This window comes from Schistocerca gregaria, chromosome 2, assembly GCF_023897955.1.
Source record: "Schistocerca gregaria isolate iqSchGreg1 chromosome 2, iqSchGreg1.2, whole genome shotgun sequence".
Lineage (NCBI taxonomy): Eukaryota > Metazoa > Arthropoda > Insecta > Orthoptera > Acrididae > Schistocerca > Schistocerca gregaria.
Window position 1 is genome coordinate 619,858,739 of NC_064921.1, and position 25,902 is coordinate 619,884,640.

General features: G+C 44.1%; 1 protein-coding gene across 1 annotated transcript in view; it reads left to right on the plus strand.

Annotated features, from left to right (window-relative positions):
* Positions 1–13,933: 13,933 nt before the first annotated feature.
* LOC126334600 (mitochondrial glycine transporter-like) overlaps positions 13,934–25,902 on the plus strand; it is a 112,546-nt gene continuing 100,577 nt past the window's right edge. The window contains exon 1 of the mRNA XM_049996995.1: positions 13,934–14,029. The gene's annotated coding sequence lies outside the window, so the exon portion shown is untranslated. The remainder of the gene's footprint in view (positions 14,030–25,902) is intronic.

Genomic DNA, 25,902 nt, shown 5'->3' on the forward strand with positions numbered 1-25,902 from the left:
ATCATCATTTAATCATACAGTAAAGCTTCATGCCCTCGGGAAAAATTACGGCCGCAGTTTCCCCTTGCTTTCAGCCGTTCGCAGTACCAGCACAGCAAGGCCGTTTTGGTTATTGTTACAAGGCCAGATCAGTCAATCATCCAGACTGTTGCCCTTGCAACTACTGAAAGGCCTCTCAAGAGATACCCCTCCGTTGTGGTTGCACCTACGGTACGGCTATCTGTATCGCTGAGGCACGCAAGCCTCCCCACCAACGGCAAGGTCCATGGTTCATGGTTGGGAGGTATCAATATTTATACTTTGCAATTTCAGATTTACACTATTAAATCTCTAGAGTATGTCCTTCCAAACTGCCATCATGAACGCTGTTTTTATCTGCTGAGTGGATTCAATAAAGGTGAAGCCTCATTTCGCAGAAGTGGTTTTCCAAACGTATTATTGGCAGTATCTGCGAGGGAACTGACAACGTCTTCCCCGTTCTCATACAGACTTGCACACGCTTCCTCTCTTGCTGACCAACGTGTTTTTGTTAAACTTTTTACCGTTTTGCTTCCTGGTTTCATGAAAGGTAGAAGTTTGTCTCAGCGCTGTGTAGAAACAGAGAAGAAATTATAAAGGTTTTGCACTACATTGGAAATTGAACATGCTTCCCGACAGCAGGTTGCTGCACTAGTGCCGACTAAATTCAAAGAATGTGCTGCACAAGGCGGCACATAATGCGCTTTCAGAATTCGTTCTCTAATGCGTGCCTGCAAACCAGTGTAGGTTCCTGACATATTGCTAGCGTTGTCATATGACTAGCCTCTACAGTCAGTAATATCGATGGAATTTGTAGACAGGGCTTTCGGTATGGCCTCAGCTATGTTTTCGGACTTGTGTCCCGGGTTTGATAAAAAGAGAGGGAAAAATTCAACAGGTTCGCCATTCTCGTTCACATATCTTAATATTGTTGTTGTAGTCTTCAGTCCTGAGACTGGTTTGATGCAGTTCTCCATGCTACTCGATCCTGTGCAAGCTTCTTCATCTCCCAATACGTACTGCAGCCTACATCCTTCTGAATCTGTTTAGAGTATTCATCTCTTGGTCTCCCTCTACGATTTTTACCCTCCACGCTGCCCTCCAGTAGTAAATTGGTGATCCATTGATGCCTCAGAACATGTCCTACCAACCGATCCCTTCTTCTTGTCAAGTTGTGCAACAAACTGCTCTTCTGCCCAATCCTATTCAATACTTCCTCATTAGTTATGTGATCAACCAATCTAATCTTCAGCATTCTTCTGTAGCACCACATTTCAAAGGCTTCTATTCTCTTCTTGTCCAAACTATTTATTGTCCATGTCTTAATATGAAAGATAATTGATCAATATGTGAAATGTCTGCAGTAGAATCTACTATTATAGAGAAATATTGGCCTATTGTATTTCAGTTATGACAATTCTTTTTATTCGTTCAGAAAGAAGCCCTATTATTTCATCACAGATTGTTAAAGGAAGATAGCTTGTATGTCCCTGCCCTGGATTCCCGTATCGTTCAATGTGCTCTGCGAGTAAAGTTTAAAAAGAAAAAAGAGTGTCGTGTGACTAGGGCCTCCCGTCGGGTAGACCGTACGCCTGGTGCAAGTCTTTCGATTTGACGCCACTTCGGCGACTTGCGCGTCGATGCGGATGAAATGAAGATGATTAGGACAACACAGCACCCAGTCGCTGAGCGGATAAAATATCCGACCCAGCCGGAAATCGAAACCAGGCCCTTAGGACTGACATTGTGTCGCGCTGACCACTCAGCTACCGGGGGGCGGACTATAAGTTCAAGAGACATCACAAATTGACCATTATGAAATGAATGGAATCTTTCAACGTGTCCACAAAGGGGAAGTCCACGACTTGTTAGCTTCTTCACTACTGCAAACACCCTTAACAACACACTGCGTTAGTACATTTTTTCTGTCTCTACATATGACTCGAAATGGTTATCTATTGTTCCAAGTGACTTTTTTCTTGTTAATAGTGATATCTTAGAATTTTTTGTTCAAGTGAATTCTCATCATGAGATAAATTATTTTTTCCAATCTGCAATACCATTAGTAGCAATCGCGGCCTTGTCTCTGAACAATCTACATGGTGCACAAAAAACAGCACCCGTGTTACCGGAATATATTAGAAAATAACGCAAAGTTGATTCATCATTTAAAAGTTTGCGGTAAAATACATTTTTGTTCTAATATATGGTTTTATCGCCTATTGAGCGTCTTGAATTAGAAAAATCACCGTTACAATTTTGATTAATGCCACGTTGTAAGAGAATGTCGATTGTTGATTCATTGACATACCATTCTACAGGATCATCACTAACGAGGTTATTTCTTTTTGTGATGTCTGACTCGACACTTAGTTTTTCGTGAAACGCGAAATCAGGAACAATTTGCTTTTCTTCTTTTTAACATTTGTTCCTTCTGTATTTAATTCTTTTACAACAGTTGCAATGCCAGAAATATCATCCGTACTACTTGAACTCGAACATTTTTTGCGAAAACTTTATCTACTCTGCCAAGCATTTTTAGAACATTGGCTCCTCGTTCTCGCCTTTCCTTCGATAATTTCCGAAATGCCGCCCCACTTTATTTTTCACCTTTGCTTTTTTCATTATTATTCATGTCAAGGCACCTACAAAATTGTCAACCAACACTCAAAACAAAAGAAAAAGATTGTAAAAGGAAAGGAAGAAATACTGTACCCAGTTCCAGTCGTACTACACTGTACATGAGCACGAAGTTTTTTACTTTAAACACGGCACACGAGCACAAAGATTTTTCATTTAAACACGGAGCGATGAACTGACCAACTCGGATTATTCGACGTAACAGTGCTATGAAAGAACGACAATGAAGAATAATTTAATTTCATGGTCGACTATTTCTCTGTTGTCAGTGAACAGTAGAAGCACACCTGCCGGCTGGAATTCGTCTCGTAAAGTAAACGGGATAGTCTCTTTTTTGGCTTCTGTTTCCCGCCTCGTACGCTGTGGTGTACGTCAGTATACCAATTAACTTCCGGCGCTGACATGCCTTCCAGTTATCAACTGAAACGCGTGCATGCGCTCACACATGGCCTATATACAGAAACGAGGATGAACCGTGATTTTACTTTCAAAACTTTTTCATAAGAATTTACTTTATTTACTAGCGCTTCATCAAGAACATTAAGACATTTAATCAGATTATGTGAGTGTAGAAGTAGTTGCCAGGGAGTAACTGATGAAATCAAAATGAAATTGTTTTTAACAAATGAGTATTTTATTCCTAAAAGCCTTTTTTTAAAAAAAAACAGATTTAAAATTATAAGCAGAAAGCACCTTCTAAATATCAAGTTACAATTTATTCAGAGGCACAAAAAAACAAATTTTTGAGAGTATGAGCTTTCGGGCTGAGAAACTTCCCGCTTCCTTTTCACACGGCTGTAGTCACGACCACTCACAACTACCTCTAAAAGACTACACAGGTGCAAATCTGCAACACACCAGACTACTTTAAACTAAAGGTTTTAACAGTTCACAGAAGCACACACACTATGCACCCTGTAGGAGGGATGGAAATGGTACAAAAGACTAAAATTAAAAGATTAACTTGCCACTGAAGGTGCAACGTGATTTTAACTTCTAACAAAAGCCTTAGGGTGGAAGGGTGGCAACTTTATATATTAAAATGACCATTTACATAAAAGTCCATGAAATGCAGTCTTACATAAAATTATACAAGGTTGGCCAAACATGCTCTAAACTGCACATATACCGCCTCTCAAGGTGATAGGCAAGATAAAAATGTATTTCAGGAATTAGGCCGTCACACTTCAAGCAATAAATTCGTTAACATACCGAATCGGACAAACATGGCAGGGGCAGCTATTAACGTACGGCAGATTGATAGGGAGATTACTGAACAACCCGGACTACAGATTGCTCCAACCCGCCCCTACTCCACAAGCGAAAAACGGACAACCCAATTCATAAATAACCACCTTCCCGCGGGTGGGCAAACGGAGAAGAATGGTGGGACAAAACAGAGCGGCTGGTGACCTCACCAAGAAAACAAGTAGAATTTAACAAGTAAATGAGAAAACGTATCACCAATCACTTGTTGTTGTTGTTGTTGTTGTTGTTGTTGTTGTGGTCTTCAGTCCTGAGACTGGTTTGATGCAGCTCTCCATGCCACTCTATCCTGTGCTGTTGCAACCTACATCCTTCTGAATTTGCTTAGTGTATTCATCTCTTCGTCTCCCTCTACGATTTTTACCCTCCACGCTGCCCTCCAATACTAAATTAGTGATCCCTTGATGCCTCAGAACATGTCCTACCAACCGATCCCTTCTTCTAGTCAAGTTGTGCCACAAACTTCTCTTCTCCCCAATCCTATTCAGTACCTCCTCATTAGTTATGTGATCTACCCATCTAATCTTCACCATTCTTCTGTAGCACCACATTTCGAAAGCTTCTATTATCTTCTTGTCCAAAATATTTATCGTCCATGTTTCACCTCCATACATGGCTACACTCCATACAAACACTTACAGAAAAGTCTTCCTTACTCTTAAATCTATACTCGATGTTAAAAAATTTTTCTTTTTCAGAAACGCTTTCCTGGCCATTGCCAGTCTACATTTTTTATCTTCTCTACTTCGACCATCATCAGTTATTTTGCTCCCCAAATAGCAAAACTCCTTTACTGCTTCAAGTGTCTCATTTCCTAATCTGATTCCCTCAGCATCACCCGACTTAATTCAACTACATTCCATTATCCTCGTTTTGCTTCTGTTGATGTTTACCTTATATACTCCTCTGAACACACTGTCCATTCCATTCAACTGCTCTTCCAAGTCCTTTGCTGTCTCTGACAGAATTACAATGTCATCGGCGAACCTCAAAATTTTTATTTCTTCTCCATGGATTTTAATACCTACTCCGAATTTTTCTTTTGTTTCCTTTACTGCTTGCTCAATATACAGATTGAATAACATCGGGGAGAGGCTACAACCCTGTATTACTCTCTTCCCAACCACTGCTTCCCTTTCATGTCCCTCGACTCTTATAACTGCCATCTGGTTTCTGCACATATTGTAAATAGCCTTTCACTCCCTGTATTTTACCCCTGCCACCTTTAGAATTTGAAAGAGAGTATTCCAGTCAACATTGTCAAAAGCTTTCTCTAAGTCTACAAATGCTAGAAACGTAGGTTTGCCTTTCCTTAATCTTTCTTCTAAGATAAGTCGTAAGGTCAGTATAGCCTCACGTGTTCCAACATTTCTACGGAATCCAAATTGATCTTCCCCGAGATTGGCGTCTATTAGTTTTTCCATTCGTCTGTACAGAATTCGCGTTAGTATTTTGCAGCTGTGACTTATTGAACTGATAGTTCGGTAATTTTCACATCTGTCAACACCTGCTTTCTTTGGGATTGGAATTATTATATTCTTCTTGGAGTCTGAGGGTATTTCGCCTGTTTCATACATTTTGCTCACCAGCTGGTAGAGTTTTGTCAGGACTGGCTCTCCCAAGGCCATCAGTAGTTCTAATGGAATGTTGTCTACTCCGGGGGGCTTGTTTCGAGTCAGGTCTTTCAGTGCTCTGTCAAACTCTTCACGCAGTATCGTATTTCCCATTTCATCTTCATCCTCTTCCATTTCCATAATATTGTCCTCAAGTACATCGCCCTTGTATAGACCCTCTATATACTCCTTCCACCTTTCTGCTTTCCCTTCTTTGCTTAGAACTGGGTTTCCATCTGAGCTCTTGATATTCATACAAGTGGCTCTCTTTTCTCCAAAAGTCTCTTTAATTTTCCTGTAGGCAGTATCTGTCTTACCCCTAGTAAGATAAACCTCTACATCCTTACATTTGTCCTCTAGCCATCCCTGCTTAGCCATTTTGCACTTCCTGTCGATCTCATTTTTGAGACGTCTGTATTCCTTTTTGCCTGCTTCATTTATTGCATTTTTATATTTTCTCCTTTCATCAATTAAATTCAATATTTCTTCTGTTACCCAAGGATTTCTACTAGCCCTCGTCCTTTTACCTACTTGATCCTCTGCTGCCTTCACTACTTCATCCCTCAAAGCTACCCATTCTTCTTCTACTGTATTTCTTTCCCCCATTCCTGTCAATTGTTCCCTTATGCTCTCCCTGAAACTCTGTACAATCTTTGTTTCTTTCAGTTTACCCAGGTCCCATCTCCTTAAATTCCCACCTTTTTGCAGTTTCTTCAGTTTTAATCTACAGGTAATAACCAATAGATTGTGGTCAGAGTCCACATCTGCCCCTGGAAACGTCTTACAATTTAAAACCTGGTTCCTAAATCTCTGTCTTACCATTATATAATCTATCTGATACCTTTCAGTATCTCCAGGTTTCTTCCATGTATACAACCTTCTTTCATGATTCTTAAACCAAGTGTTAGCTATGATTAAGTTGTGCTCTGTGCAAAATTCTACCAGGCGGCTTCCTCTTTATTTCTTAGCCCCAATCCATATCCACCTACTATGTTTCCTTCTCTCCCTTTTCCTACTACCGAATTCCAGTCACCCATGACTATTAAATATTCATCTCCCTTCACTATCTGAATAATTTCTTTTATTTCATCATACATTTCATCAATTTCTTCGTCATCTGCAAAGCTAGTTGGCGTATAAACTTGTACTACTGTGGTAGGTGTGGGCTTCGTATCTATCTTGGCCACAATAATGCGTTCACTATGCTGTTTGTAGTAGCTTACCCGCATTCCTATTCTCCTATTCATTATTAAACCTACTCCTGCATTACCCCTATTTGATTGTGTGTTTATAACCCTGTAGTCACCTGACCAGAAGTCTTGTTCTTCCTGCCACCGAATTTCACTAATTCCCACTATATCCAACTTTAACATATCCATTTCCCTTTTTAAATTTTCTAACCTACATGCCCGATAAGTGATCTGACATTCCACGCTCCGATCCGTAGAACGCCAGTTTTCTTTCTCCTGATAACGACATCCTCTTGAGTAGTCCCCACCCGGAGATACGAATGGGGGACCATTTTACCTCCGGAATATTTTACCCAAGAGGACGCCATCATCATATAATCATACAGTAAAGCTGCATGCCCTCGGGAAAAATTACGGCCGTAGTTTGCCCTTGCTTTCAGGCGTTCACAGTACCAGCACAGCAAGGCCGTTTTCGTTATTGTTACAAGGCCAGATCAGTCAATCATCCAGACTGTTGCCCTTGCAACTACTGAAAAGACTGCTGCGCCTCTTCAGGAACCACACGTTTGTCTAGCCTCTCAAGAGATACCCCTCCGTTGTGGTTGCACCTACGGTACGGCTATCTGTATCGCTGAGGCACGCAAGGCTCCCCACCAACGGCAAGGTCCATGGTTCATAACTTAACTTCTAATAAACTGCGACTTCTGGCGAAGACCTGGCGCAGCACCCCCAAAACGCTCTCCCGAACCGTCCGCTGCCAGCCGCTTCAACGGACGCAGGAAGACGCGCCGATCTTCCGTCTCACGGCGTCGCCGCTCGCACCGGCCAGACCGATGTCGTGGGTTGACTCCTGTTGCTCTTGTGTCGGCCGCGAAGCCACTACCCCTCCCTATAAGGCGCGGCCCACTTACTCACGTGGCGACCTCACATGCGCCGAGTCTCAAGGCTGACATTTCATCTTGTGTCTCAATGCGTGACCGACCAACTGATTGATCCAACCGCCAATGGCCGTTGCCTGAGCAACTCGAGCAGACTGGCGGCCCAACGAGCAGACTCAGATGCAGAAACTAAGCCCCCGACCGGGCTACCACTCGTTGAGTTCTCACTGTGCCACAAACTCGGGCGAGAGACAGACTAGCAAGCTGGGGACGAGAGACTGACCCCAGACTGACTGGCTCACCCAGACTGACCCCGACTGACTCCAGACTAACTCAGACCGACCCAGACTGACCAACTGCCGAGGTCACAGCGCCCCTTCAATGCACGTGAACAGGCAACATTTCCCCTTTCCCACCAGAGGGAGACACCTAAGCTGCAATTGCCACAGCGGCGCCACCGCCAGAAACGGAGGGCGACTGCTTCACACTAAGCGCTGCGGCGTGCTCTTCAAAACAGCAGTTTTTACCACGGCTCAGAGAAGAAACCGCACACCTACATGCACATAGAGGTGAAAAAAAAATTAATTTTTGAGTGGGACAATGGACAACTTTGTCTCAGAAACAAGTTGAAGTAGTTCCAATCCTACATTCCGATCAAGGTTTTCGGGAGGTTTCCCTAGGCCATCAGGCGAATACTGAAACTGGAAAATGCCCCACGAACAAAGTACGTAATTAGCATGGGCATTCGCACCCCGAAATTTATCGACTGGGGAAGGGGGGTGGCGTGGGGAGGTGGGAGAGGGGGGGAGGAGGAGATGGCGTCAAGACTCTAAAACTGCCATATTTTTCCAAGCTGTACGACAGCTGCTTTCATCGCGAAAGATCGTAACACTATCCCTCGTTTCAATCGTTGTACGAAAGTTGAAATGGCAGATATTGAGATAACCGATCGTCGAACAGAAAAACAACTGCAGTCGCTTAGTAGTGGAAAGGCATCAGTACCCGATGAGATACCTATAAGATTCTAGGAAGATTATGCGAAAGCACTTTACTGCAGATGGCTGGAGCAACGAAGGGCACCCACCGACTGAAATAAAAGCACAGGTCACTCCTGTATTCATGAAGGGTCGTAGAACAGATGCACATGATTATAGGCCTATCAACCTGTTGTAGAATTATAGTATATGTTTGGTGCTCAAGAATTATGGCGTTTTTGTATAACGAAAATCTCCTCTATAAAAATCAACACGGATTCCGCAAAGAAACGTCTTGCGAAACCCAGCTCGCTCTGTTATTGCATAATATCCACAGCGCTGTAGACAACGGCGTCGTGTTGATGCCGTGTTCCTTGACTTCAGGAAAGCATTTGACCCTGCCCCGCACTGTCGTTTAGTGAAAAAAATACGAGGTTTACGAGTATCGGGCAAGATTTGCAACTGGATTCAAGGCTTCCTTGCAGATAGAAAACAGCAAGTAGCTCTTAACGGAACAAAATTGAAAGGTGTAAAGGTAATTTTCGGAGCAGCCCAGGTAAGTGTGACAGGGCCGTAACCGTTTACAGTGTATATAAACGATCTAGTAGAAAGCGTCGCAAGCTCTTTAAGACTGTTTGCAGATGAAGCGATTGTCTATAAGAAAGTAGCAGTGCCAGAAGACAGTATCGATCTGCAGAATTACCGGAAGCGGACTGATGAATGGTCCAGGGTTTGGCAGTTGACCCTCAACTTAAATAAATTTAACATATTTGGCATACACGGGAAAAGAAATCCACAACTGCACAACTACACTGTGGATCACAAATTGCTGGAACCACTACTACTGTAAAATACCTAGAGGTAACAATCCACAACGACCATAAGTGGAATGACCAAATAAAACAAATAATAGGAAAGCCTGATACCAGACTGTGACTCATAGGAAGAATAATAAGAAAATATAAATCACCCACGAAGGAAGTGGCTTAAAAGGCGCTTGAACGACCGATTCTTGAGTAATTTGCATGAATCTGGGATCCTTATCACGTAGGACGGGATCGATTAGCCGGCTGGAGATCGTTACGGAGATCCTCAACAAACTTCAGTGTCAGACCTTATAAGAGTGGTGTTACGCATCAGGAGGGGTTTACTATTGACATTTCGAGAGAGAGATTTTCGGGAAGAGTCAGACTTCCACCTGCATTTAGCGAAGTGAACACTACGAGAAAACCCGAGATACTAGAGGTAATACAGACAATTTTTCTTCCCACGCACCATTCGCGAATGGAACAGGGAAGGGGACATTAGTTAATGGTATGTAGTGCTCCAGTTGGAGGAATCATAGGAAATCACTTTTAGAAGTGCATGACGATTCTGTTATGAACAGAAAGTTTATACTCCTGAGTCCACGGGAAGGAAGGTGGGAGGATGAGTGCCCCCTCTTGCCGCCCTCCCTCCCCGCTTGTGGACACCTGTGTCGACTGTGATTCCCTCTTCCCCACTTTCAGCCTGTTGGGATATTTGGTTAAAAAAAAAAAACGAAGATGTAAAAGAGGTCACCAAGCTTTCAGGAATATGGAATGAAATGTGGGCAGATCTAAACTTGACATGAACGTTCTAGTTATGCTGACGAACTAAAAATCGCATGCAAGCTTCATTTTTCAGATGAAAATTGGAGACAAAAAAATGGCTCTGAGCACTATGGGACTTAACATCTACGGTCATCAGTACCCTAGAACTTAGTACTACTTAAACCTAATTAACCTAAGAACATCACACAAGACCCAATCATCACGAGGCAGAGAAAATCCCTGACCCTGCCGGAAATCGAACCCAGGAACCCAGGCGCGGGAAGCGAGAACGCTACCGCACGACCACGAGCTGCGGACAATTGGAGACACGGAATGCGTACTTAACTACTCTTTCAGTGGACATTACTCGTACATGGATCGTTTAACATACTTGTTTCTGTGGTCAAAACAATTGTAGAGAGGCGTAAACAATGGAAATCGTGTGAGTGATGCAAAACGGTTTTCGAGCAATTTACATCATGAATTATGAGGCATAGCCGTAGCTGTACATCTGCAACGTCATCATATACTATCTCATCAAAAGTTTCTGGGCGCCTGTTAGTGGTCATTAGCAACGAGTGCGTCCAACTTTCGCCTTTAAGACTTCAGCTCCGTTGATGCCACTTTCAGTGAGGTATCTGAATGTCCTGAGTGGGAGGGGAGAAGGCAGCCTATTGTTCCATAAGAGCCGAAACCAGAGAGGGTAGAGACGTTGGATGCTGGGGTGTGGAGCGAAGTTCACATTCTGACTCTTCCCAAAGCTATCCTATTGGGTTCAGGTCGGGACACTGGGCAGGACAGTCCATTTCAGTAATTTAAGTGTCCACAAACGAATGCCTCATATGAAACTTCCTGGCAGATTAAAACTGTGTGCTGGTCCGAGACCCGAACTCGGAACCTTTGCCTTCCGCAGGCAAGTTCTCTACCAACTGAACTACCCAAGCACGACTCACGCCCCGTCTTCACAGCTTCAATTCAGCCAGTACCTCGTCTCCTACCTTCCAAACTTTACAGAAGCTCTCCTGCGAACATTGCAGAACTAGCACTCCTGAAAGAAGGGATATTGCGAAGACATGGCTTAGCCATAGCCTGGCGGATGTTTCCAAAACGAGATTTTCACTTTGCAGCGGAGTGTGCGCTGATATGAAACTTCCTGGCAAAGGTCCCGAGTTCGAGCCTCTGTCCGGCACACAGTTTTAATTTGCCAGGAAGTTTCATATCAGCGCACACTCCGCCGCAGAGTGAAAATCTCATTCTAATGCCTCATAATTGCTGCTTTATTACATGGCCTATTGTCGTCGTCATATAAGCAGTGACCGTCTCCGAACTGTATGCTGTGCACAATGCAGTACAATGTATCACGTGCTTTCGCGCTTACCGTTTCCTTAGGACAATTAGGGCACCATGCCCAGAACACGAGAAACAGCCCCATGCTGTAACAGTTCCTCCTATGTACTTCAGTGTTGGCTTTACGTATGCTGTCAGATGACGTACTCCAGACATTCGGCTAACCCAAACCCTTCCACTGGATTGTCACAGGACATAGGTTGATTCACCACTCCAAACAACTGTTTCCAATCACCCACCTATTGATGACAACGCCCTTTATTCCACTTAGAGCGTCGCTTAGCATTGACTGCAGAAATGTGTGGCTTTATCAGGAACTGCTCGACCGTCGTACCCCATTCCTTTTAAATCCCTACCAACAGTCATTATGATAACTGGACTGCTAGCAGCACTTTGTAGCTCAACATTTACCCCCTCCCCCCTTGCCATAGAGCTCTACGGCCCCTGTTCTTCAGTGTATCGAGTTTGCTTGTTCTTGGTTTGGCAGCAGTTGTTTCTTTCCGTTTTTTACTTCAGAATCAGATCATCAGCAGTAGACTTGGTTGAAGTGTACCTGATGGAGTTGTTACTCACAAGGGAACCTCCCCATCGCACCCCCCTCAGATTTAGCTATAAGTTGGCACAGTGGATAGGCCTTGAAAAACTGAACACAGGTCAATCGGGAAAACAGGAAGAAGTTGTGCGGAACTATGAAAAAAATAAGCAAAATATACAAACTGAGTAGTCCATGCGCAAGATAGGTAACATGAAGGGTTGTATCAGCTCAGGAGCGCCGTGGTCCCGTGGTTAGCGTGAGCAGAATGAAAAGTTTAGTTTTTTTATTTTCAGACTACTATCACATCCACAAGAAAACCTAAATCGGGCAAGGGAGAAGAATTTTTTTACCCATTCGCCAAGTGTACAAGTTAGGTGGGTAGACAGCATATTCCTGTCATGTGACGCACATGCCGTCACCAGTGTCGTATGGAATATATCAGACGTGTTTTCCTGCGGAGGAATCGGTTGACCTATGACCTTGTGATCAAATGTTTTCGGTTCCCATTGGAGACGCACGTCGTTTCGTCTACTAATCGCAGGGTTTTGCGGTGCTGTCGCAAAACACAGAAACTAAACTTATTACAGTGAACAGAGACGTCAATGAACGAACGGACAGATCAGAACTTTGCGAAAATAAAGAAAGTAAACTTTTCGCCTGAGGGAAGACTTGAACCAACGACCTCACGTTCCGCAGCTGCTCACCCTAACCACGGGACCACGGCGCTCCTGAGCTCAGACACCCCTTGATGTTGCTTATCTTGGGCATGAACTACTCAGTTTGTATATTTTGCTTATTTTTTTCATAGTTCCACTTCTTCCTGTTTCCTCGATTGATTTGTGTTCAGTTTTTCAAGGCCTATCCACTGTGTCAACTTATAGCTAAATCTGAGGGGGGGGGGGGGGGGGGTGATGTGGAGGTTCCCTTGTCAGGTAACATCCAATGGCCGCGTGGGAATAGCCGAGTGGTCTAAAGCGCTGCAGTCATGGCCTGTGCAGCTGATCCCGGCAGAGGTTCGAGTCCTCCCTCGGGCATGGGTGTGTGTGTTTGTCCTTAGGATAACTTAGATTCAGTAGTGTGTAAGCCTAGGGAATGATGACCTTAGCAGTTAAGTCCCATAAGATTTCACACACATTTGAACATCTAATTTTTGTAACATCCAATGACTAGTCCTAGTTAGAAGTCACTGAGCTCTCCTGAGTAACCCATACTGTTTCTCTACTGACAGCGCGATATTCTCCACTTCCTTGTATATTGGTGCCTCCACCAATCGCGACATCTAGTGGTCAGATCCGCATTCCACTGACGTGTTTGAATCCTTGTGGTCAGATAGCGTAATAACGAGACGGTACTCAGAGATAGCGAAATGGCGTGACTCAGTACATCTGGTGTCGTTGCGCCACTGAGACGCGGTCCACGTCAACTGGAGGGAGCCCTGTGAAATAATGGGTATCCGTGCCCTGACTTGTGACAGTGAGTGTGAACATCTTAGGCTGATATCCCCATGGAGATGTTTCCTACTCTGCAAAACTGATTTGCACAATCCCTGCCGGCACACGCAAACACGGTGGAGACGGTCGTCAGAGCAGCGACCACCGCGGGGTCAGGCGGCGATGGCTCGGTGCCAGAAGTGGGCCGCGCCCGCCCTGGGCTGGTGGCGCGCCTTGCGTCAGCCCTGCCCTGCCCCCGTCCCGCTGCCCTCCTCTCCTCTCCTCACCAACCCGGTAACAGCGACCGCAGCGAGGCGTTCCTGAGGCCCCCCAGCAGAGCAGATAGCGCGACCCGGCCGGCCCTCAGCTCGGCTCACGTGCGGCTGTTGCCGGGCCGTCTGCCGGCTCCACGCCACACAGGCCTCACGCCTCTCTCTCCCTCCCTCTCTGTCTCTTTCTACCGACACCGTCCAAACCAACCAGTCGACAGCCCATCTGGGCGCTCTAGGGCTTGCCACGACACACTGCCATCACCAGGGGAAAGGTCGCAGGTCACCGTGTGAGAAGGTGAGTACAGCTCATCGCCTCTTCCTGCTACCGGGGAATGGACAAACGTTTCCAGCGCACTTCTCAGCCAATATTACTCTCTAAGACATAAAAACGTCGCTCCACGAAAGAATTGTCCGAATGAGACGGAAATAGGTAGATCTTACGTACATTCACAGACAAGAAAATGATCACAATTTCAGAAAAAAATCGACGATTTATCCAAGAGAAAGAGCTTCACAAATTTAACAAGTCAATTACCCATTGGTCCGCCTCTGGCCCTTATGCAACCAATTATTCAGCTTGTGACTGATCGACAGAGTCGTTGGCGTCCTGCTCAGCGATGCTGTGCCAAAGTCTGTCCATCTGGCATTTTAGATCGCCAAAATCCCCTGTCCACAATACCTCAAATGTTCTCAATTGGGAAGAGATTCGGCGACCATACTGGCCAGGGTAGGGTTTAACAAGCACAAACACAAGTACTAGAAACTCTTCCCGTGTTGTGAGCTGGCATTACCTAACGGAAATTCAGTCTGGAACCGCGCGACCGCTACGGTCGCAGGTTCGAATCCTGCCCCGGGCATTGATGTGTGTGATGTCCTTAGGTTAGTTAGGTTTAAGTAGTTCTAAGTCCTAGGGGACTGATGACCACGGATGTTAAGTCCCACAGTGCTCAGAGTCATTTGAACCAACCTAGCGGAAATGTAAGCCCTGGATGGCTTGCCGTCAAGTGAAACATGATGGGATCCAGAATATCGTTGATGTACTGCTGTAGCGTAAGTCTGCCGTTCATGACAAGCAAACTGATCCTGCTATGAAATGATGTAGCACCGCAGTCAATCTCCTTTGGTTGGTCCTTGATATCCCACCGCTGTCCCGTGAGTCTCCAGAGATGTCTTAGCTGGTCATGCTCGCTTTCTATGCCAGACTCATCACTGAAGATAATTCTGCTACAGTCAGTGAGGGTTTAGGCCGAAGACGTGTCTGGAGTTGCCCCAGATAGCGCTGGAATACGAACCTGACTATCGCCCGCCATAGGGACCGACAACCAGCAGTGATGGCCTAAGGTGTCATATCTTTTCACGGCAGGCCCTCTTCGATTGTCATCCCTTACAGCACAGCGGTACGTCCGCTATATTCTACAACCCACTTTGTTTCCCTTTATGGCTTTCCATCCTGGGCTCACATTTCAGCTAGATAATACCCGCCCACAAACTGCTAGAGCAGAAACTACTTGTCTCCATGCTTCCCAATCCATACCTTGACCAGCAAGGTCGCCTGATCTCTCCCGAACTGTGAACGTTTCTCGCATTATGGGCAGTGGTCTCTAAAAATCTCGGGAATTTGACGACATAAAGCTCCAGTCGGAAGAATTTGGCACGATATCCCTCAGGAGGAATAAGTGCTTACATAAGGGCCAGAAGTGGACCAACGCGTTATTGACTTAATTTATGAAGCTCGTTCTCGTGAATAAATCATCCAATTTTTTCTGAAATTGTAATCCTTTGTTTGTCTGTACATGTACATTACATATACCGATTTCCGTCCCACTTGCTTTATTCCTTAGTGGTGCAGATCTTTTTTCTTACAATGTGTTTATGTCGACTACTACTCTTTCGTGACAACGCAATTTATAGAAAGATTTATTTTCCAGTGAGTGGATTCCACTACCGAAATTTGGTTCTCGTACGTCTTTCAAACATTCAGTTACGTCCACCATAATGCTTCACTGGGCTCAAAACGTTATTTAATCATCAACCTCATTGGCCTCTGGAGCTGGTGGAAGTCACAAATTGCCAAATGTTCTGCAGTCCACGTCTAATCTCATATACACATGGTGACAAAAAAGTGAAGCACATTAAAGACATGATCAAGTGCCACTGTAACTTGGATGGGTAAGTTAATGACTGGAGCTACTATTCTCTGCAACAAATAGAACGACCACCAATGTGTGTTTAGTGTGTCGTTACCAGGCATGGTAGGGTATGGGCTCGAACAGCTTCAGATATTGAGTGATCACAGTGAAGAACACAGAGATCGAGTAATCGCGTGAGACTGCGTTATCGTCACCTGACAGCCTTTGAATGGGTTTTTATTCGGTCAACTGTCCACCCCAATAGCTGAGTGGTCAGCGTGAGGGACTACCGTCCTACGGGCCCAGGTTCGATTCCCGGCTGGGTCGGGGATTTTCTCCGCTCAGGGACTGGGTGCTGTGCTGTCTCCATCATCATTTCATCCCCACGCGACGCCCAGGTCGACCAATGTGGCGTCGAATGTAATAAGACCTGCACCAAGGCGGCCGGACCTGCCCCGTAAGGGGCCTCCGGGCCACTGACGCCAAACGCTCATTTCCATTTCCATTCTGTCAACTGGTCAAATCATGAAGTATCCAGATTTTCAGGGCATTCGGATGTGACTTTTGGGCAGAGTTGGACTGAATTGGAACACGAGGTCAGGTACACTCGTTGTCAAGATTCCAGTCAACCATGTCTGACTACAAGAGGGGATGGCCATTTTGTACACCAATCACAATGTAACCTCTACACATCTGGGCTTGCCATCGGAGAAAAAGTAATAGACTCTTTGCAACACTCCATGTCACCCCACACCATTGATTGAGGACTAACAGCAATCGGACTAGAAAATTACCACCCGATGTGTTGGCTGCTGTTAGCACCACAACACAAACGGCTGCGTTTGGGGTGGTGCCATGACCAGTAAGTATGGATTGTTGGTGAATGGCGTCGCACTGTGACGAATCTTAGCTCTGCACTATCGGGATGATCATCATCGGTGAGTATGGTGGCGACCTGGTGAGTGGTCCAAAGGTTCCAATGTCTTGGAACATAGGTGTGTGGGGACACATCTTGTGTGACTCTGTATAATGGCTGGTAGTGACTGAGAGATCCCTGATGGCACAACAGTTCCTCCCAAACAGTTTGAATCTTAATGTGTCACCTCTCGTGTGACAGCATTTTGGGTAACATTTTTCAACAAGACAGCACTTATCCACAGAGGGCAGATGTCTCTATGAACCGCCTACTTGATGATGAGGCACTCCTGTGTCCAGCAAGATCCAAAAATCAGTCACCTGGGATCAGCTCCGACAACAAGTCTGTCCCAGAGCCAGTAGCCTGGATGTCAAGGACCCGTTGCAACACTTGGGTGCCAGCTTGTCTCAGGAGAGGAGGACACAACGGGTTTATGACAGCCTTGTCAATCGAATCAGTGGGTATGTTCACGCCAGAGGAGGCGCAACGTCATATTAGTAAATGGGCTCGAACTGCCAAGTTCTTTCTCAACCTTACTGGATTTTGTAATTACTGCAACAACATCACATAACTTCTCAACCAGTGATATTTCATTTCGTTCTCTCCTTCCCTTCTGCGAGCTTCAATTTTTTTGTCACGAATCTAATTTTTTCATATATTTGGTCCAAAGAACGCGCATAGTACCAAATTTTGTGTGGGTGGTGCCCCACAGTTTGTAAATATTTAAAGATCGCCATCATCTCCAAGATTAACTGCTACCTGAATAAATTTCTGTCATTTTCGATCACAGAATTCTGTGATCCTTTTATAAGAACCACTTTCTTTCTTTCACTGGTGCTATGTCCCGTGCTGACGCAGAGTCAGCATTGTTAGGAATGTATTTGTCAAGGTTAGTGGAAAGGGGTGGCCGGATGCCATTCCTGCCGCCACTCTGTACTCCCCGGACAGAAGTAGTTTACCCCTGCTGCCTGCATCTGGTGTAAATCATGGAATAATGCGAACGTGTTCAGATGTCTGCGAGTCGTGTAAATGAGGCGGAACGTGGATACCAGCCCGGCATTCACCTAGCGGGATGTGGAAAACCGCCTAAAAACCACATCCAGGCTGGCCGGCACACCGACCGACGTCGGTAATCCACCAGGCGGATTCGATCCGGGGCCGGTGCGCCTACCCGAATCCAGGAAGCAGCGCGTTAGTGCTGTCGGCTAACCTGGCAGGTGATACTTTTATAAGAACCACGGTTACACATAATTATTGACGTCAAAGTGCCTCCTTAAAATACTGCCCAAACGGTTAAGACAGATCAAATTAACATTGTTTCTTTTTTTGTGTAGGGCCACTGCCCGCACACTCTTTTGGACTGATGTTTCCTTCATGATATCGCACCTAATTTGCAGTAAGGAAACCCGCACACAAATATCAACTGCGTTTTTTTTACAACTATTCTACGATGAGGGCACATTGCCATTATGACAGACCAAGTAACTTTTATTGAATGCCGTACTACACTTGAAAGTGACACAGATGCATGACAGTATTTTTCAACACAGTCGAGAGTGATCGGAGCGTTCAACTAATCATTCAATTTCTCGACGATTCAAATCGGCTCCTTGGTCACGAAACCATTCGAGAACCGCTTTGTGTAAACCCTGACCGTCGGGAAATCTGCGATTACTTTAAATCAGTTCGACAGCCTGGACACTGTCGCCTGTGGTCGACGTCAGTGGCCTTCCTTCCCGGTCAGCATTACCTTCGTCTGTGCGGCCTTGGTCGAATTGCTGGCATTGTTTCACTAGTTATGGAAGCAAAACTGCATTAGATTCATATATCGCCACAAGTTCACGGCGACTCTGTGTGCAAACTACACGTACTGCCCACAAGAATCGTACTGTCCAGCGTGCTTCAACAGTGGAGTACGTTTTCAGTTGCAGCTTCATTTCATTCTCACACTGTGATTACCCTGCTTTCTGTACCTCAACAGAACTGTTTGCAGGAAACATGGCCCATGTCTTCCCCTCCGACAATGCGCACTTCTATTGGCCGGTGGTGTCAGCGTGGGGCGGCATGTGTGACTCACGCGTTTTGAAGTCTCCTCGTATTGCTGAAAAACTGATTTTCAGATCTGCTTTTGATCTGCGCTCATCAAATGCGGCACCCAATTTGTGCAAATGTTTCTCACGGTTACTTCTTCATGTAAACTTTTCCACACCCTTCTTTATGTTGATATTATATGACTTCTTTGTTAACTATATCTTACGCCTTTTTCCAAACTCGTGTTATGCATTTTCTAGTCGTTTAAAGTATATTTGCTGTTTTTTGGTGCTCTTGACAGGCGTCATCTTCAAGATAAGTGAAAACATATCTTTATTTTGTCGCCCATTTCTTAATTGTTGCAAATGAAAAACAATCATAAACCTTCAGTAATTGTGGATGTATTTCTGTTGGGCCTAAACAGTTCCAAACTCAGAATTTATGGTGGGACACTATTCCAGTTTATCGTTTTGCACGAAACACACGTCACACTATTACCTGAAAAAGCCGTTTGAACAAAACTATTCTCAAATCAAGGTGATTTACGATGTTGTGCAATATGCTCCAATATATTATAGCCATGTCATTGTTGCCTAAGTAACGATAACACTCGATCACGAAATAAGTGCTTTGAAACTGGTAGTGGTAGAAATTACCACAAAGATAAATTATGTAGCAAGATGATCTCATCACGAACATCTGGACATCTGAAACTTGCTGTTATTAAATAGTAAACCTCTCTCTGCAGTTCTATTAACACGTAGAGTCAGAGCATAGATCCGTCAATCGAACGACAACATTAAGTTCAACATCTGTTGATATACTCGCTAAGTCAATAGTATGGGTGTGAGAATAATGTACCACGTCCTCACTTTTATTAATTTCGATATTTATCCGCAAAAAACCCAAATATGTCACGCTACACACACTGAATACGTCATACACATAGTTAAAGTGATCCTGCGGTCACCTACATTAGGACTGCGCGAAGTATTCCGAATGAGCGCACTTTAAATCGCCATGCAGTCTTTCTGTCCTTGGTGTTCACTGTATTTCTGTTTCCTTCTGTACAATTATTTTGAAAAGAGTAGAGCTGATTCCTGTCTCCATTATACTACAACTAAACTAGTGCTCCGTCTCGAATGACCTATACGTCAACAAGATTTTCTCTCCATCACATTCACTAACAAACTGCCATTACTGGTAACTACTGCGTTATCGTACAAATTCTGATTGAATAGGCTTTTTACATTTCCTTTTTAGAGTGTTATGTATGTGGTTGTAGCTTTTGCCATTTCCGCTCAGTACGACTGATCAGCATCTTTTAAACAGTTTCATCTCAGGTGTCTTTTCCGTTGCCAGAAGGCAGAACACAAATAAGAAAGAAAAAGTTATAGGCCGAGGAGGGTCTTTTGCATAATTTCTTTCTAAGTGAACTATAATCGTAAAGAAACCATTTTACCTCCCCACTTCCTAACACCCGACTAGAAAACTGAAGACAGGTTAGAATTTACTGTCCTGTTTTCATCAATGTCACTATATTGTGCACACTTGTCGCTTTGACAAGTATGAAAGAAGTCGTCGGCCTTGGCGCCGCTCAAGCATTCACTCGAAGCGATCTACCTAAAAAACGATGTTCTGAGGGACAGGGTACTGTAATTTTGAACGTTATATGCCTAACGAGTTCGCCATCTACAGGAGGGGACGTTTACCTTTCGAATGTGGGTTTTACATGTTAACTAATTGAAATCGTTAGAAAAATTCTGTAAGTGAGTTTTAGATTAAACATAATTTTTTACAGTAACTAGAAACTAATCAAATGATTGTGTGGTTTTCGCTGTCTATGTAATGAATCGAAGGCTTGTGTTTGCCAAACATTACATCATTTGATCCCTGAATCTTATCGACACATTTGTTTTTATTCTCTCATATTAAAAGGAAGGTGTTGTTTAGGTTAGGTAATTGTGATGCCGGCCGCGGTGGTCTCGCGGTCCTAGGCGCGCAGTCTGGAACCGTGCGACTGCTACGGTCGCAGGTTCGAATCCTGCCTCGGGCATGGATGTGTGTGATGTCCTTAGGTTGGTTAGGTTTAAGTAGTTCTAAGTTCTAGGGGACTGATGACCACAGCAGTTGAGTCCCATAGTGCTCAGAGCCATTTGAACCTTATTATTGTGATGACCGAAGACATTTTACACTTGTCAGACGAGTCCCGTTCTGTTTGTCCCATTTAATTAAAGAACTGACACATGCCTACACAGCTTATAAACAGCAAAACAAATAATTCAAGTTGTCTGCAATAACGAACTACAAAATAATAACTCTGATTTTTTTCTAGTCAAACGTCAAATGTCAGTGAGGGAAGCCTGTTGACGAACACCAGTTATTACGCGACAGTGCTATCGTGAGCGACTTGAGCGGTATCAGTTGGTTCTTCTTTCAGCAAAATCGCCTCGTCCAGTGTTACGACCATCATATCCCACGCGTCCTGCTCTCGTTTCTTACCAGCCACCTGGACCACGTCTACTGGCAATCGTTTGTCTTCTTTTTACCAGATTGTCCGCGTGACCAAATCGATTAATGAAGAAGGCCTTATGGGCTTAAGCGCCTTAAGGGACGTTCGTGATACTGACCGAAAATGTCAATTTTACGTTTATTTTTATTTATTTGTGGAACTCATAGACAATAAGTTTCCAAAGTTTCAATGATGTAATTGCATTCGAATTGCCTGAAAAATAATGAAATGTGTAACGCCACCTTCCTGCCACGGCTACTTTTTGAAGCAACACGTCATTACGAGCTCGATGGACAGCGATTCCGTGGATTACTTTCAAGCAAACTCGCTCGGGATACATCTAGAAGGCTGTTAAATGTACTCCTTGGTTATATAGATCATATGTGACTGTTTCGTATCTTAAAAAACAATAGCGAAGCAGCTGCTTTGTTTCTGAAGAAGACTTTCTTGTTTTGACATAATTTCATCTGTTACAGTTGTCAGAATTGCATGCTGGTTTTGTATTTTATGATGGGAACGTAGGGAGGATAAAAGTCTTAGAGAGAACGGGCTCTAAGATAGGAAATTTCACTCAAGACATCTTGAGAAAAATAGATTTGTAGCGCCTCTCTGCAGCTGAAAAGTCAGTCGAAGACCAGGTAAAAGAAAGATGACAGGAAACAGGAAAGAGGCCCCTGGGTACAAATATAGGGCCTTCTGAAGAGGTGATGTAAGAAAGATCGTTAGGTTGAACTTTAAATTCTATTTCCTGACAATTACGTTTTTTTTAAATTTATGTACCTTTTTCTCAGAATCTATGAAGGCTAGAATTACGAAATTTTGTGCAAAATGTCTCGAGAGTAAATTCGAAATTCTGAATGTAAGCTGAAATATGAGACAAAGTGCTTGTAATTTTTCATGAATTTTACATTATACTTACAGAATATTAATTAAAAACTATTAAAATTCTCCTATTCGATATATTAAAAAAAAAAAAACCTCATGAGAGAAGCTTGCTACCTGCAGAGACATTATATCGAAATTTAGTAGATTCTCTTGAATGGTTTCTGAGAAAAGTGTGCATATAAAAATTTTTGAAACTAAAATTTTTAAATTCCATAAAAATGTTAAATTCATGTAATCCAATGAACTTAACAGAAAATGTTAATTTCACACGAAGCATGGTGAAAAATTTCATTGCCGTATCTTGAACATTGTGGATTTGGTGCATCTTTTAAACACTGTGTGTTTTTCGTGAATGTCCCCCCACCCCCCTTAAAGAGACGCCCCCGCCGCCTCGGCGAATGGAACCCGTGGGCGTGGCGCATGACGGCGACGCCTCGGTGACCTTGTGCTGGCCGACTAACAGCATCAAACAGGACGTTTGAGAGAGGAGCTCTCGAAGCACTTGATCTCCGACTGTCGTGAACAGGTGCGAGGGGTTGGAATCAGTGAGCAGCTCAATTGGATCGAGCCCGCCATCAGCTGGGTGAACTGAAATGTTCAATGAGGCTTAGACCATTGTAATCGTCTCAAATAATTCATGTTAAAAAAGTGACACATGAGCACATATGTCTTGCAAAACAGTCTATTTATGGACTACAGAAGCCACTGCCGCATAGTTACTACCAAGGGACCCAGGAAAACCGTCAATGGGTCATAAAACACTGGAAAACATTTTCTTAACTGCTGCCCCACCTTGCTTGGTGCATTTTACTCCTGCAACGAGGTACTCAGAGTGGCGAATTCGGAGCTTACGTGGCCTGAGATATGAGCAAATGTTTAGCCCACTCAGCTGACCACGATAAAGTATGTTGTGGTTTACGGTGTATTGCTAATCCTACATAAATTGTCACTATCAGTAGAAGGCCTCACGCCACCACTCTCACATTACACACTGACCTGTTACGATCTCCGAGGCTGCTTGTCAATGCACCCGTTTGCGTATCACGTCGTCAATATATAACAAACGCTCTTCGCTTATAAACGAATTGCGTTCGACGATGGATATGCGTCCTGCTGCTGCCGCTATAGAGTTTCACCATTGCGCGACTGTGACTCATAACCAGGTACATAAATTGAGAGAAGGCGATAGTCCCGCTCGTACTGAAAGTGTTCCCCATATACGGAAGGGCCTGTTTTGTCAGCCGACAGAGTGATAGGGGCACAGGTCACGACTTCTGCCGGGGAGCCCTTGCGTGTTTCTCAAAAGCAAATGTTATCAAGTGCTGTGGCAGGCCGTTATCTGCCAGAGGCGACGCCCCCCAATGGAATATTTGCCGCTGACGACGTCAAAGGGCAAGGCGAGACTCCACGGAGTAACGGCGTTCAGCGTGACCTGCTCTCTGGGACTCTATATCTCTGTCGTGGCCCACTAAAACAAACTTAGGCATTTCAATTCATGGTTGTTTCAGTAACGTGAGATACCTTGCTTGGTTCTGATCCAAACAAAAACAAAACAGAACAAAATTCAGTGTAAGGAAGTGAAGGAAGTGGCGCGTACCCTGCATTTCGCAAATATCATTACACCGAAGCGGAAAATAGTAAATAAGTAGCAATAGTAGTACTAGGGGTGGTGGTAGTAGTTTTATTTGTCCATTAATCTTGTCTACTAGGATATTGGACATATCATAGAAATACAGACTAAGAACAAAAGAACATAATTCACGTTACAGGTCTTGTTTGACACGAGACCCAGAAAGCAGCAGATACCGGTGCCCAGCCAGATGCCGCGTTTCTTGGCTTCCGGAAGACGTTCGCTACAGTTCCGCACTGCCACCAAAAAGGAACAAAATACGAGCGTACAGAATATTAGACCAGCTGTGTGATTGGGTTGAATTCTAGCAAACAGAACACAGCATGTCAGATTCAGCGGAGAGAAATCTACAGATATACGGCAACGGAGTGGTATAGGACCATTACTTTTCACGATAAACAGGGTGAATCACCTAAAACTTGCACCGCGAACATTGCGGAAATGGAAAGTGCTACTGATGTACGGTTTTCACAGAATGGATTGGTAGACAGGGGCTCGTATTATCAGCCAATAAACAGATTGTAATAATACCTAGAATGTGTATTTTTGTGCAAACATACACTTTTATAATGGAACAATGCTTATTGACATTAAAAAACTAAAAGTAGGTTAAATTAAAATGTCAGTGGTGTTTATTGCAGGATCCTAGTGCGATTAGTTTACGAGATATCGTACACTGAAAAGTTTCCACATCAGCACTTGTACAATACCTATGGTAGCACACACTAAGGAGTAACAAAAATGCTTACACTAGTGATATGGATTCTGACCTGTAACGAGACAACTGACCATCACAGAATCTGTTCAAAATGACCACCGGCAGCGGCAATACACTCGTCCAGACTGGTATTAAACAATAGAAGCACACGTGTTAGCGTTTCATCGGAGATGCCCGAACAGGCTGCAGTAATACGTCATTGCACATCACCGGGTGTAGTTGATGTGTCCTTGTAAACAGCGTGTTTCAGCTTTCCCTTCAGAAAAATGTCTACAGGCTGCAAATCCGGGTAACATATCGGCCAAGGTACAAGTCGTCTGAGTGTGCATTTCGATTTGCAAACAAATCGTGCACTATGAGCTGGACAACCATTATGTTCGTACCACAGGTTCCTCCTAGTTTGCAGAGGAGCGTCTTCTGGCATCTGTGGAAGGCGCTCTGTTAGGAGGGTCCATACTTCTGCGTATATGGAGTATCTTGTCTTTATGCCCATGTACGGAAGTTAACATGATTCTCATAACAGTTTCCCTGCAGCTCTTGATGGAGACAGATGTGATAGGGTTGGAATCCATGTAGCTGGAGAATGCGTAGAACACTTGCCTGACTCATGCCACTCAAGCGTGCGGTTGCGCGGGAACTAACGTACTGATCAACTACAACAGCAGCAAGAACGTTAATTTCTCTTCTGTCGTCACTTGCTTCGTTCTGTTATTCTGGCTAGGTGTTACACTACCACTTCCATGTAACTGGTTGAAGAGGCTGATAAATAATTGCAGAGATTGTTGACGTCTATTGGGATATCTTGCCGCATACACCATACAAGAACAAACTGCGTTCTTCCTACACTCTCCATATGCCATGAGCAAGTTGGCTTTTTCTGCATTGGTAAATCCCATCGTCCACTCATAACCTCCTACTTGGACTGTCATGCACTAATTGACTAGCAACCAGCACTGCACTCAAGGAACCCACAATCACACTGTAGAGACACATAACAACGTTGTTGAATAGCACAAACCATTATCGACGTGGAAACTTTTCAAAATACGATATCTCGCGAACGACTCGCAATAGAATACTGCAACAAACACCACTGACACTTTAATTAACCCTACTTTTAGTTTGTTAATATCAATAGGCATTGTTTCATTGAGGAAAGTGTATGTTTGCACAAAAATATACATTCTAATCATTACTACAATATGTTTATTAGATAACAATACGAGCCCCTGACTACTAATCCATTCTGTGAAAATCGCACATCAGTAGCGCTCTCCATTTCCGCAATGTTTGCGGTGCAAATTTTAGGTGATTCACCCTGTACGTATAAACGACCTAGTGGATAGT